Source organism: Electrophorus electricus, unplaced genomic scaffold (genome assembly GCF_041902795.1).
Source record: "Electrophorus electricus isolate QZ-2024a unplaced genomic scaffold, ASM4190279v1 Scaffold151, whole genome shotgun sequence".
Classification (NCBI taxonomy): domain Eukaryota; kingdom Metazoa; phylum Chordata; class Actinopteri; order Gymnotiformes; family Gymnotidae; genus Electrophorus; species Electrophorus electricus.
In genome coordinates, this window is record NW_027658432.1 from 57,501 (window position 1) to 70,000 (window position 12,500).

Consider the following 12,500-nt stretch of genomic DNA (forward strand, 5'->3'; position numbering starts at 1 on the left):
CTTGGGCCTGGAAGTCTATTTCTAGGCTTATATAAAGGGTCAAACTTCTTGAAGTGTGCCCAGGCCCAGAGCTACTTTGCTGGGCATGACTGTGTTTGACCTCTTGGGTCTGGAAGTCTGGTAGTAGTAGTAGTATGATTTAAAGGCACAAAGTGATTGAAGTGTGCCCAGGCCCAGAGCTACTTTGCTGGGCATGACTGTGTTTGACCTCTTGGCTCTGGAAGTCTATTTCTAGGCTTATATAAAGGGTCAAACTTCTTGAAGTGTGCCCAGGCCCAGAGCTACTTTGCTGGGCATGACTGTGTTTCACCTCTTGGGCCTGGAAGTCTGGTAGTAGTAGTATGATTTAAAGGCACAAAGTGATTGAAGTGTGCCCAGGCCCAGAGCTACTTTGCTGGGCATGAATGTGTTTGACCTCTTGGGCCTGGAAGTCTGGTGGTAGTAGTAGTATGATTTAAAGGTACAAAGTGAATGAAGTGTGCCCAGGCCCAGAGCTACTTTGCTGTGCATGACTGTGTTTGAACTCTTGGGCCTGGAAGTCTATTTCTAGGCTTATATAAAGGGTCAAACATCTTGAAGTGTGCCCAGGCCCAGAGCTACTTTGCTGGGCATGACTGTGTTTGACCTCTTGGGCCTGGAAGTCTATTTCTAGGCTTATATAAAGGGTCAAACTTCTTGAAGTGTGCCCAGGCCCAGAGCTACTTTGCTGGGCATGACTGTGTTTGACCTCTTGGGTCTGGAAGTCTGGTAGTAGTAGTAGTATGATTTAAAGGCACAAAGTGATTGAAGTGTGCCCAGGCCCAGAGCTACTTTGCTGGGCATGACTGTGTTTGACCTCTTGGCTCTGGAAGTCTATTTCTAGGCTTATATAAAGGGTCAAACATCTTGAAGTGTGCCCAGGCCCAGAGCTACTTTGCTGGGCATGAATGTGTTTGAACTCTTGGGCCTGGAAGTCTGGTGGTAGTAGTAGTATGATTTAAAGGCACAAAGTGATTGAAGTGTGCCCAGGCCCAGAGCTACTTTGCTGTGCATGACTGTGGTTGACCTCTTGGCCCTGGAAGTCTGGTGGTGGTAGTAGTAGTATGATTTAAAGGCACAAAGTGAATGAAGTGTGCCCAGGCCCAGAGCTACTTTGCTGGGCATGACTGTGTTTGACCTCTTGGGCCTGGAAGTCTGGTAGTAGTAGTATGATTTAAAGGCACAAAGTGATTGAAGTGTGCCCAGGCCCAGAGCTACTTTGCTGGGCATGAATGTGTTTGACCTCTTGGGCCTGGAAGTCTGGTGGTAGTAGTAGTATGATTTAAAGGTACAAAGTGAATGAAGTGTGCCCAGGCCCAGAGCTACTTTGCTGGGCATGACTGTGTTTGACCTCTTGGGCCTGGAAGTCTGGTGGTAGTAGTAGTATGATTTAAAGGCACAAAGTGATTGAAGTGTGCCCAGGCCCAGAGCTACTTTGCTGGGCATGACTGTGTTTGACCTCTTGGGCCTGGAAGTCTGGTAGTAGTAGTATGATTTAAAGGTACAAAGTGAATGAAGTGTGCCCAGGCCCAGAGCTACTTTGCTGGGCATGACTGTGTTTGACGTCTTGGGCCTGGAAGTCTGGTAGTAGTAGTATGATTTAAAGGTACAAAGTGAATGAAGTGTGCCCAGGCCCAGAGCTACTTTGCTGGGCATGACTGTGTTTGACCTCTTGGCTCTGGAAGTCTATTTCTAGGCTTATATAAAGGGTCAAACATCTTGAAGTGTGCCCAGGCCCAGAGCTACTTTGCTGGGCATGACTGTGTTTGACCTCTTGGGTCTGGAAGTCTGGTAGTAGTAGTAGTATGATTTAAAGGCACAAAGTGATTGAAGTGTGCCCAGGCCCAGAGCTACTTTGCTGTGCATGACTGTGTTTGACCTCTTGGCTCTGGAAGTCTATTTCTAGGCTTATATAAAGGGTCAAACTTCTTGAAGTGTGCCCAGGCCCAGAGCTACTTTGCTGGGCATGACTGTGTTTCACCTCTTGGGCCTGGAAGTCTGGTAGTAGTAGTATGATTTAAAGGCACAAAGTGATTGAAGTGTGCCCAGGCCCAGAGCTACTTTGCTGGGCATGAATGTGTTTGACCTCTTGGGCCTGGAAGTCTGGTGGTAGTAGTAGTATGATTTAAAGGTACAAAGTGAATGAAGTGTGCCCAGGCCCAGAGCTACTTTGCTGTGCATGACTGTGTTTGAACTCTTGGGCCTGGAAGTCTATTTCTAGGCTTATATAAAGGGTCAAACATCTTGAAGTGTGCCCAGGCCCAGAGCTACTTTGCTGGGCATGACTGTGGTTGACCTCTTGGCCCTGGAAGTCTGGTGGTAGTAGTAGTATGATTTAAAGGCACAAAGTGAATGAAGTGTGCCCAGGCCCAGAGCTACTTTGCTGGGCATGAATGTGTTTGAACTCTTGGGCCTGGAAGTCTGGTAGTAGTAGTATGATTTAAAGGCACAAAGTGAATGAAGTGTGCCCAGGCCCAGAGCTACTTTGCTGTGCATGACTGTGTTTGACCTCTTGGCTCTGGAAGTCTATTTCTAGGCTTATATAAAGGGTCAAACTTCTTGAAGTGTGCCCAGGCCCAGAGCTACTTTGCTGTGTATGACTGTGTGACCTCTTGGCCCTGGAATTCTGGTGGTAGTAGTAGTAGTATGATTTAAAGGCACAAAGTGAATGAAGTGTGCCCAGGCCCAGAGCTACTTTGCTGGGCATGACTGTGTTTGACGTCTTGGCCCTGGAATTCTGGTGGTAGTAGTAGTATGATTTAAAGGCACAAAGTGAATGAAGTGTGCCCAGGCCCAGAGCTACTTTGCTGGGCATGACTGTGTTTGACCTCTTGGGCCTGGAAGTCTATTTCTAGGCTTATATAAAGGGTCAAACTTCTTGAAGTGTGCCCAGGCCCAGAGCTACTTTGCTGTGTATGACTGTGTGACCTCTTGGCCCTGGAATTCTGGTGGTAGTAGTAGTATGATTTAAAGGCACAAAGTGAATGAAGTGTGCCCAGGCCCAGAGCTACTTTGCTGGGCATGACTGTGTTTGACCTCTTGGGCCTGGAAGTCTGGTAGTAGTAGTAGTAGTAGTAGTAGTAGTAGTAGTAGTAGTATGATTTAAAGGTACAAAGTGAATGAAGTGTGCCCAGGCCCAGAGCTACTTTGCTGGGCATGACTGTGTTTGACCTCTTGGGCCTGGAAGTCTATTTCTAGGCTTATATAAAGGGTCAAACTTCTTGAAGTGTGCCCAGGCCCAGAGCTACTTTGCTGGGCATGACTGTGTTTGACCTCTTGGGTCTGGAAGTCTGGTGGTAGTAGTAGTAGTATGATTTAAAGGCACAAAGTGATTGAAGTGTGCCCAGGCCCAGAGCTACTTTGCTGGGCATGAATGTGTTTGAACTCTTGGGCCTGGAAGTCTGGTAGTAGTAGTATGATTTAAAGGCACAAAGTGATTGAAGTGTGCCCAGGCCCAGAGCTACTTTGCTGGGCATGACTGTGTTTGACCTCTTGGGCCTGGAAGTCTGGTGGTAGTAGTAGTATGATTTAAAGGCACAAAGTGATTGAAGTGTGCCCAGGCCCAGAGCTACTTTGCTGGGCATGAATGTGTTTGAACTCTTGGGCCTGGAAGTCTGGTAGTAGTAGTAGTAGTAGTAGTAGTAGTAGTAGTAGTAGTAGTAGTATGATTTAAAGGTACAAAGTGAATGAAGTGTGCCCAGGCCCAGAGCTACTTTGCTGGGCATGACTGTGTTTGACGTCTTGGGCCTGGAAGTCTGGTAGTAGTAGTATGATTTAAAGGTACAAAGTGAATGAAGTGTGCCCAGGCCCAGAGCTACTTTGCTGGGCATGACTGTGTTTGACCTCTTGGCTCTGGAAGTCTATTTCTAGGCTTATATAAAGGGTCAAACTTCTTGAAGTGTGCCCAGGCCCAGAGCTACTTTGCTGGGCATGACTGTGTTTGACCTCTGGGGCCTGGAAGTCTGGTAGTAGTAGTATGATTTAAAGGCACAAAGTGATTGAAGTGTGCCCAGGCCCAGAGCTACTTTGCTGGGCATGACTGTGTTTGACCTCTTGGGCCTGGAAGTCTGGTAGTAGTAGTAGTAGTAGTAGTAGTAGTAGTAGTAGTAGTATGATTTAAAGGTACAAAGTGAATGAAGTGTGCCCAGGCCCAGAGCTACTTTGCTGGGCATGACTGTGTTTGACGTCTTGGGCCTGGAAGTCTGGTAGTAGTAGTATGATTTAAAGGTACAAAGTGAATGAAGTGTGCCCAGGCCCAGAGCTACTTTGCTGGGCATGACTGTGTTTGACCTCTTGGCTCTGGAAGTCTATTTCTAGGCTTATATAAAGGGTCAAACTTCTTGAAGTGTGCCCAGGCCCAGAGCTACTTTGCTGGGCATGACTGTGTTTGACCTCTGGGGCCTGGAAGTCTGGTAGTAGTAGTATGATTTAAAGGCACAAAGTGATTGAAGTGTGCCCAGGCCCAGAGCTACTTTGCTGGGCATGAATGTGTTTGAACTCTTGGGCCTGGAAGTCTATTTCTAGGCTTATATAAAGGGTCAAACTTCTTGAAGTGTGCCCAGGCCCAGAGCTACTTTGCTGGGCATGACTGTGTTTGACCTCTTGGGCCTGGAAGTCTGGTAGTAGTAGTAGTAGTAGTAGTAGTAGTAGTAGTAGTATGATTTAAAGGTACAAAGTGAATGAAGTGTGCCCAGGCCCACAGCTACTTTGCTGGGCATGACTGTGTTTGACCTCTTGGGCCTGAAAGTCTATTTCTAGGCTTATATAAAGGGTCAAACTTCTTGAAGTGTGCCCAGGCCCAGAGCTACTTTGCTGGGCATGACTGTGTTTGACCTCTGGGGCCTGGAAGTCTGGTAGTAGTAGTATGATTTAAAGACACAAAGTGATTGAAGTGTGCCCAGGCCCAGAGCTACTTTGCTGGGCATGAATGTGTTTGAACTCTTGGGCCTGGAAGTCTGGTAGTAGTAGTATGATTTAAAGGTACAAAGTGAATGAAGTGTGCCCAGGCCCAGAGCTACTTTGCTGTGCATGACTGTGTTTGACCTCTTGGCTCTGGAAGTCTATTTCTAGGCTTATATAAAGGGTCAAACTTCTTGAAGTGTGCCCAGGCCCAGAGCTACTTTGCTGGGCATGACTGTGTTTGACCTCTGGGGCCTGGAAGTCTGGTAGTAGTAGTATGATTTAAAGGCACAAAGTGATTGAAGTGTGCCCAGGCCCAGAGCTACTTTGCTGGGCATGATTCTGTGACCTCTTGGGTCTGGAAATGTGGTACTTTGAAGGATTAAAAGAGTGAAACGGTCTGAAGTGTGCGCAGGTGTAAAGCAACCTTGCTAGGCATGAAGGTGTGACCTCCAGGGCCTGGAAGTCTGGTGGTAGTAGTAGTATGATTTAAAGGCACAAAGTGATTGAAGTGTGCCCAGGCCCAGAGCTACTTTGCTGGGCATGACTGTGTTTGACCTCTTGGGCCTGGAAGTCTGGTGGTAGTAGTAGTATGATTTAAAGGCACAAAGTGATTGAAGTGTGCCCAGGCCCAGAGCTACTTTGCTGGGCATGACTGTGTTTGACCTCTTGGCTCTGGAAGTCTATTTCTAGGCTTATATAAAGGGTCAAACTTCTTGAAGTGTGCCCAGGCCCAGAGCTACTTTGCTGTGTATGACTGTGTGACCTCTTGGCCCTGGAATTCTGGTGGTAGTAGTAGTATGATTTAAAGGCACAAAGTGAATGAAGTGTGCCCAGGCCCAGAGCTACTTTGCTGGGCATGACTGTGTTTGACCTCTTGGGCCTGGAAGTCTGGTAGTAGTAGTATGATTTAAAGGCACAAAGTGATTGAAGTGTGCCCAGGCCCAGAGCTACTTTGCTGGGCATGAATGTGTTTGAACTCTTGGGCCTGGAAGTCTATTTCTAGGCTTATATAAAGGGACAAACTTCTTGAAGTGTGCCCAGGCCCAGAGCTACTTTGCTGTGTATGACTGTGTGACCTCTTGGCCCTGGAATTCTGGTGGTAGTAGTAGTAGTAGTAGTATGATTTAAAGGTACAAAGTGAATGAAGTGTGCCCAGGCCCAGAGCCAGGCCTGGGCAGCAGGGGGCGCTCCTGGCCATGCCCAGCGAGTTTCGTGCGAATCGGACCTGGTCCGGAAGAGATACGAAGGGAAAACTCATTACTCGTCGGGGTGGCACATCCAGGCTCTCGACCCTCCCAAAGCGTCCGACCAGGGTGCACCCTGCCGGGCATGGTTAGCCGCCAGCCCCCTTCCTGGAGGTCTGGTTGGCACGGGGTTTTGATTTATCGGTTTCATATCTCTGGGCTCCTTGGGAGCAGAAAGTCGGTTGAGGGCCCTTTGGAAAGAGCCGGGGCTGCCGTTTAACGCTGTCCAAGCGGCAGGCGAAGCGCACCCACCGTTTTTACGCTATGATTTTTTAAAACCGCCGGGGCGGCAAACACAGGGCCGGTCGGGTTTGAAGACGAATATCTCTTCGGCCCTTGGGAGGAGAGAAGCAGCGCGGGTCACCTTTGAACGCGCTCGCTGCCAGGAACGTCTGGCGTAAAAGTTTCGTGGGAATCGGACGTTCCTAGGCTGAGAAGCGAGCGCCCGCCCTCGGGCGGTCGGGGGCCCCTTTCTCATTCCCCGTCTGGGCTAAAAATACGAGGTCGGACCCGATGGACTCGGGAGACTGGAGAGTACCAGGGAGACCCTGGAAGCAGGCGACCCGACCCACGCTTCGCTGTCTCCTCGGCCCTCGGGAGTAGAAGCGCGGGGACGGTGGCGTGGGCAGCAGGGGGCGCTCCTGGCCATGCCCAGCGAGTTTCGTGCGAATCGGACCTGGTCCGGAAGAGATACGAAGGGAAAACTCATTACTCGTCGGGGTGGCACATCCAGGCTCTCGACCCTCCCAAAGCGTCCGACCAGGGTGCACCCTGCCGGGCATGGTTAGCCGCCAGCCCCCTTCCTGGAGGTCTGGTTGGCACGGGGTTTTGATTTTTCGGTTTCATATCTCTGGGCTCCTTGGGAGCAGAAAGTCGGTTGAGGGCCCTTTGGAAAGAGCCGGGGCTGCCGTTTAACGCTGTCCAAGCGGCAGGCGAAGCGCACCCACCGTTTTTACGCTATGATTTTTTAAAACCGCCGGGGCGGCAAACACAGGGCCGGTCGGGTTTGAAGACGAATATCTCTTCGGCCCTTGGGAGGAGAGAAGCAGCGCGGGTCACCTTTGAACGCGCTCGCTGCCAGGAACGTCTGGCGTAAAAGTTTCGTGGGAATCGGACGTTCCTAGGCTGAGAAGCGAGCGCCCGCCCTCGGGCGGTCGGGGGCCCCTTTCTCATTCCCCGTCTGGGCTAAAAATACGAGGTCGGACCCGATGGACTCGGGAGACTGGAGAGTACCAGGGAGACCCTGGAAGCAGGCGACCCGACCCACGCTTCGCTGTCTCCTCGGCCCTCGGGAGTAGAAGCGCGGGGACGGTGGCGTGGGCAGCAGGGGGCGCTCCTGGCCATGCCCAGCGAGTTTCGTGCGAATCGGACCTGGTCCGGAAGAGATACGAAGGGAAAACTCATTACTCGTCGGGGTGGCACATCCAGGCTCTCGACCCTCCCAAAGCGTCCGACCAGGGTGCACCCTGCCGGGCATGGTTAGCCGCCAGCCCCCTTCCTGGAGGTCTGGTTGGCACGGGGTTTTGATTTTTCGGTTTCATATCTCTGGGCTCCTTGGGAGCAGAAAGTCGGTTGAGGGCCCTTTGGAAAGAGCCGGGGCTGCCGTTTAACGCTGTCCAAGCGGCAGGCGAAGCGCACCCACCGTTTTTACGCTATGATTTTTTAAAACCGCCGGGGCGGCAAACACAGGGCCGGTCGGGTTTGAAGACGAATATCTCTTCGGCCCTTGGGAGGAGAGAAGCAGCGCGGGTCACCTTTGAACGCGCTCGCTGCCAGGAACGTCTGGCGTAAAAGTTTCGTGGGAATCGGACGTTCCTAGGCTGAGAAGCGAGCGCCCGCCCTCGGGCGGTCGGGGGCCCCTTTCTCATTCCCCGTCTGGGCTAAAAATACGAGGTCGGACCCGATGGACTCGGGAGACTGGAGAGTACCAGGGAGACCCTGGAAGCAGGCGACCCGACCCACGCTTCGCTGTCTCCTCGGCCCTCGGGAGTAGAAGCGCGGGGACGGTGGCGTGGGCAGCAGGGGGCGCTCCTGGCCATGCCCAGCGAGTTTCGTGCGAATCGGACCTGGTCCGGAAGAGATACGAAGGGAAAACTCATTACTCGTCGGGGTGGCACATCCAGGCTCTCGACCCTCCCAAAGCGTCCGACCAGGGTGCACCCTGCCGGGCATGGTTAGCCGCCAGCCCCCTTCCTGGAGGTCTGGTTGGCACGGGGTTTTGATTTATCGGTTTCATATCTCTGGGCTCCTTGGGAGCAGAAAGTCGGTTGAGGGCCCTTTGGAAAGAGCCGGGGCTGCCGTTTAACGCTGTCCAAGCGGCAGGCGAAGCGCACCCACCGTTTTTACGCTATGATTTTTTAAAACCGCCGGGGCGGCAAACACAGGGCCGGTCGGGTTTGAAGACGAATATCTCTTCGGCCCTTGGGAGGAGAGAAGCAGCGCGGGTCACCTTTGAACGCGCTCGCTGCCAGGAACGTCTGGCGTAAAAGTTTCGTGGGAATCGGACGTTCCTAGGCTGAGAAGCGAGCGCCCGCCCTCGGGCGGTCGGGGGCCCCTTTCTCATTCCCCGTCTGGGCTAAAAATACGAGGTCGGACCCGATGGACTCGGGAGACTGGAGAGTACCAGGGAGACCCTGGAAGCAGGCGACCCGACCCACGCTTCGCTGTCTCCTCGGCCCTCGGGAGTAGAAGCGCGGGGACGGTGGCGTGGGCAGCAGGGGGCGCTCCTGGCCATGCCCAGCGAGTTTCGTGCGAATCGGACCTGGTCCGGAAGAGATACGAAGGGAAAACTCATTACTCGTCGGGGTGGCACATCCAGGCTCTCGACCCTCCCAAAGTGTCCGACCAGGGTGCACCCTGCCGGGCTAAGAGAACAGCCAGGTGAACCCTGGAGGTTCCGAACTCCAGACCCCTGGACCCGACGGCTCAGTCCGCCTCAGGTGCACTACAGAGGTCCTCGGGCTGTCCCTGAGTGCATTAAAACGGAAATCAGAATTACTCCCCCGGGTGGCACTTCCAGGCTCTCGACCCTCCCAAAGTGTCCGACCAGGGTGCACCCTGCTGGGCATGGTTAGCCGCCAGCCCCCTTCCTGGAGGTCTGGTTGGCACGGGGTTTTGCAAATAGGTCCCGTCGGGTATATGGGAGAGCAAAGAGAATCAATGGGGTCCAAGCACTAAATTCATCCAGTGGCGTTCTCTGGAAGCCCAAGGGGAGTCCGAGGGGTGTTCGGCCGGCAAGGGGAGCTCTCCCTCGGACACATGATCAAACGCCTGTCCCCTACCGGAAAGTGGTGTGCTCTGGATGCCCCCCCCCCCCCCCCATCCCCCGAGGGGGGTGCTTATCCCGCGAGGGGAGCCCTCCTCGGGTTAAGTGAACCATCATGCCGATTCCCCTATGGAAGTGGGCACATCCAGGCACACAGTCTGCTTTGCTCTCCCCGACCCGAGTGCGTCTGTTGGGCTGAGTGTACGCCCAGGCAACTGGATCCAATGGCTCAGTCCGCCGCAGCGTGCTTCGACGATGGGTCGTACAGCCATGCCACCAGGGTGGGCGTGTTTGTAAATGTACCAGTGGATTCTCGTCGGCCTGCCACATCCATGGTATCGACCCACCAGGCCTGTCCGACCAGGGGTTGACCCTGGACGGGCACGGTCTGTGGTTTGGCCCTTGTCCTAGATGAAATCGGGCACGGGGTTTTCTGGCCAGGTACCATCGGGTTACTGGGAGAGCGGCTTCGGTCTCCAGGTGAGACCAATGGTGAAGCAGCACGAGGCAATGGAGAGCATGCAAAGCGATGGGGAAGCCATGCACGGCAATGGCCACGAAAAAAAAAAAAAAATCACCACGGAAGGAACGTGAAGAACAAGGAGGAGTGTAGTGACACTGCCCAAAGCTGCCCGGTGTTGCAGGGGTCTATTGGTGTGTTGCTTCCTTGTTTGGTAGAGTGGAGTACCAGACCCGCCAGGGGTAGGCAAACCATTCCCCCTACGGTAAGTGAGGAGCCAGCCATTTGACGAGCGGGTGTCCACGTGTACGGGTGCGAGCGCTATCCCCCCACACGGGGTTAGGCCACGGCCTTAGGTGGACGTCTGCCGACCAGCCCCGGCTGATCCAGAACTTCTGATGTGGAGAGCGGTTTTGACAGATCCTCCCTGGTTCTAGCGGGTCAAGCCTCTGATGGGGGGTGGGGGTTATTTGTAACCCATCCCAGAACTCTCTGGGGGAGACTCAGACGGCCAGTCTGTCTACTCAGTTGTCCTATACTGGTGTCTGTGGTTTGGGAGGAAGGGAGTGCCCTGCTTTGTTGGCCTCCTCTTCAAACCTACCTGGGCCCACGAATCACTCTTCTTGGTTACATCACGAAACGTAGGTTGAGCGAGGCTAGGGGGGAGGGAATTCGACGAGGTCTTTCCCTTGTCCCCCCACCAGCGGCCCACGAAAATCAAAACGGCGTGAAGAGAGGGAACGCCGAAAGCACCTGGAGTCGGCCGTCCGCACCTCCGGAGGAGGTGGACGGGGTACGGTGCGGGCATGACCGGATGGGACAGCTTTGCATCAAGGTGAGAGGTCGGCGTCCGAAGGCCAGAGGGCGGTGCGCGAGCACGTTTACACTGGCCGCGGAAGCTGTCCTGGGTAGCCCTGTATGGCGTCTGGACCTGACGGCGCACGCACTTACAACCCGCTGCTTCCTAGCCCCCGGAAGGGGAGGCGGATGTCACTCGTGGTTCATCCCAGACCACGGTGCAAACTACCTGGTTGATCCTGCCAGTAACATATGCTTGTCTCAAAGATTAAGCCATGCAGGTCTAAGTGCACACGGCCGGTACAGTGAAACTGCGAATGGCTCATTAAATCAGTTATGGTTCCTTTGATCGCTCCACACGTTACTCGGATAACTGTGGTAATTCTAGAGCTAATACATGCAAACGAGCGCTGACCCTTCGGGGGATGCGTGCATTTATCAGACCCAAAACCCATCCGGGGGGCTCGGGCCCCCCGGCCGCTTTGGTGACTCTAGATAACCTCGGGCCGATCGCGCGCCCTCCGCGGCGGCGACGTCTCATTCGAATGTCTGCCCTATCAACTTTCGATGGTACCATAGTCGGCTACCATGGTGACCACGGGTAACGGGGAATCAGGGTTCGATTCCGGAGAGGGAGCCTGAGAAACGGCTACCACATCCAAGGAAGGCAGCAGGCGCGCAAATTACCCATTCCCGACACGGGGAGGTAGTGACGAAAAATAACGATACAGGTCTCTTTCGAGGCCCTGTAATCGGAATGAGCGTATCCTAAACCCATGGGTGAGGACCCATTGGAGGGCAAGTCTGGTGCCAGCAGCCGCGGTAATTCCAGCTCCAATAGCGTATATTAAAGTTGCTGCAGTTAAAAAGCTCGTAGTTGGATGTCGGGAGTGGGCTGGCGGTCCGCCGCGAGGCGTGCCACCGCCTGTCTCAGACCCTGTCTCCCGGTGCCCCCCGGATGCCCTTGGCTGGGTGTCCGGACGGGGCTCGGAGCGTTTACTTTGAAAAAATTAGAGTGTTCAAAGCGGGCCCGCTTCTCGCCTGAATACCTGAGCTAGGAATAATGGAATAGGACTCCGGTTCTATTTTGTGGGTTTCCTGAACCAGGGCCATGATTAAGAGGGACGGCCGGGGGCATTCGTATTGCGCCGCTAGAGGTGAAATTCTTGGACCGGCGCAAGACGGACGAAAGCGAAAGCATTTGCCAAGAATGTTTTCATTAATCAAGAACGAAAGTCGGAGGTTCGAAGACGATCAGATACCGTCGTAGTTCCGACCGTAAACTATGCCGACCCGCGATCCGGCGGCGTTATTCCCATGACCCGCCGGGCAGCGTGAGGGAAACCACGAGTCTGTGGGTTCCGGGGGGAGTATGGTTGCAAAGCTGAAACTTAAAGGAATTGACGGAAGGGCACCACCAGGAGTGGAGCCTGCGGCTTAATTTGACTCAACACGGGAAACCTCACCCGGCCCGGACACGGAAAGGATTGACAGATTGATAGCTCTTTCTCGATTCTGTGGGTGGTGGTGCATGGCCGTTCTTAGTTGGTGGAGCGATTTGTCTGGTTAATTCCGATAACGAACGAGACTCCGGCATGCTAAATAGTTACGCGGCCCTCCGCGGTCGGCGTCAAACTTCTTAGAGGGACAAGTGGCGTTCAGCCACGCGAGATGGAGCAATAACAGGTCTGTGATGCCCTTAGATGTCCGGGGCTGCACGCGCGCCACAATGGTTGGATCAGCGTGTGCCTACCCTACACCGAGAGGTGCGGGTAATCCGCTGAACCCCATTCGTGATGGGGACTGGGGATTG

At 53.6% G+C, this 12,500-nt stretch overlaps 1 non-coding gene across 1 annotated transcript in view; it reads left to right on the forward strand.

The window, feature by feature from the left end:
- Window positions 1–10,913: 10,913 nt before the first annotated feature.
- LOC145654749 (18S ribosomal RNA) overlaps window positions 10,914–12,500 on the forward strand; it is a 1,839-nt gene continuing 252 nt past the window's right edge. Inside the window, exon 1 of the ribosomal RNA XR_014120949.1 lies at window positions 10,914–12,500. This exon is cut by the window's right edge and continues 252 nt beyond it. This is a non-coding gene — a ribosomal RNA (18S ribosomal RNA).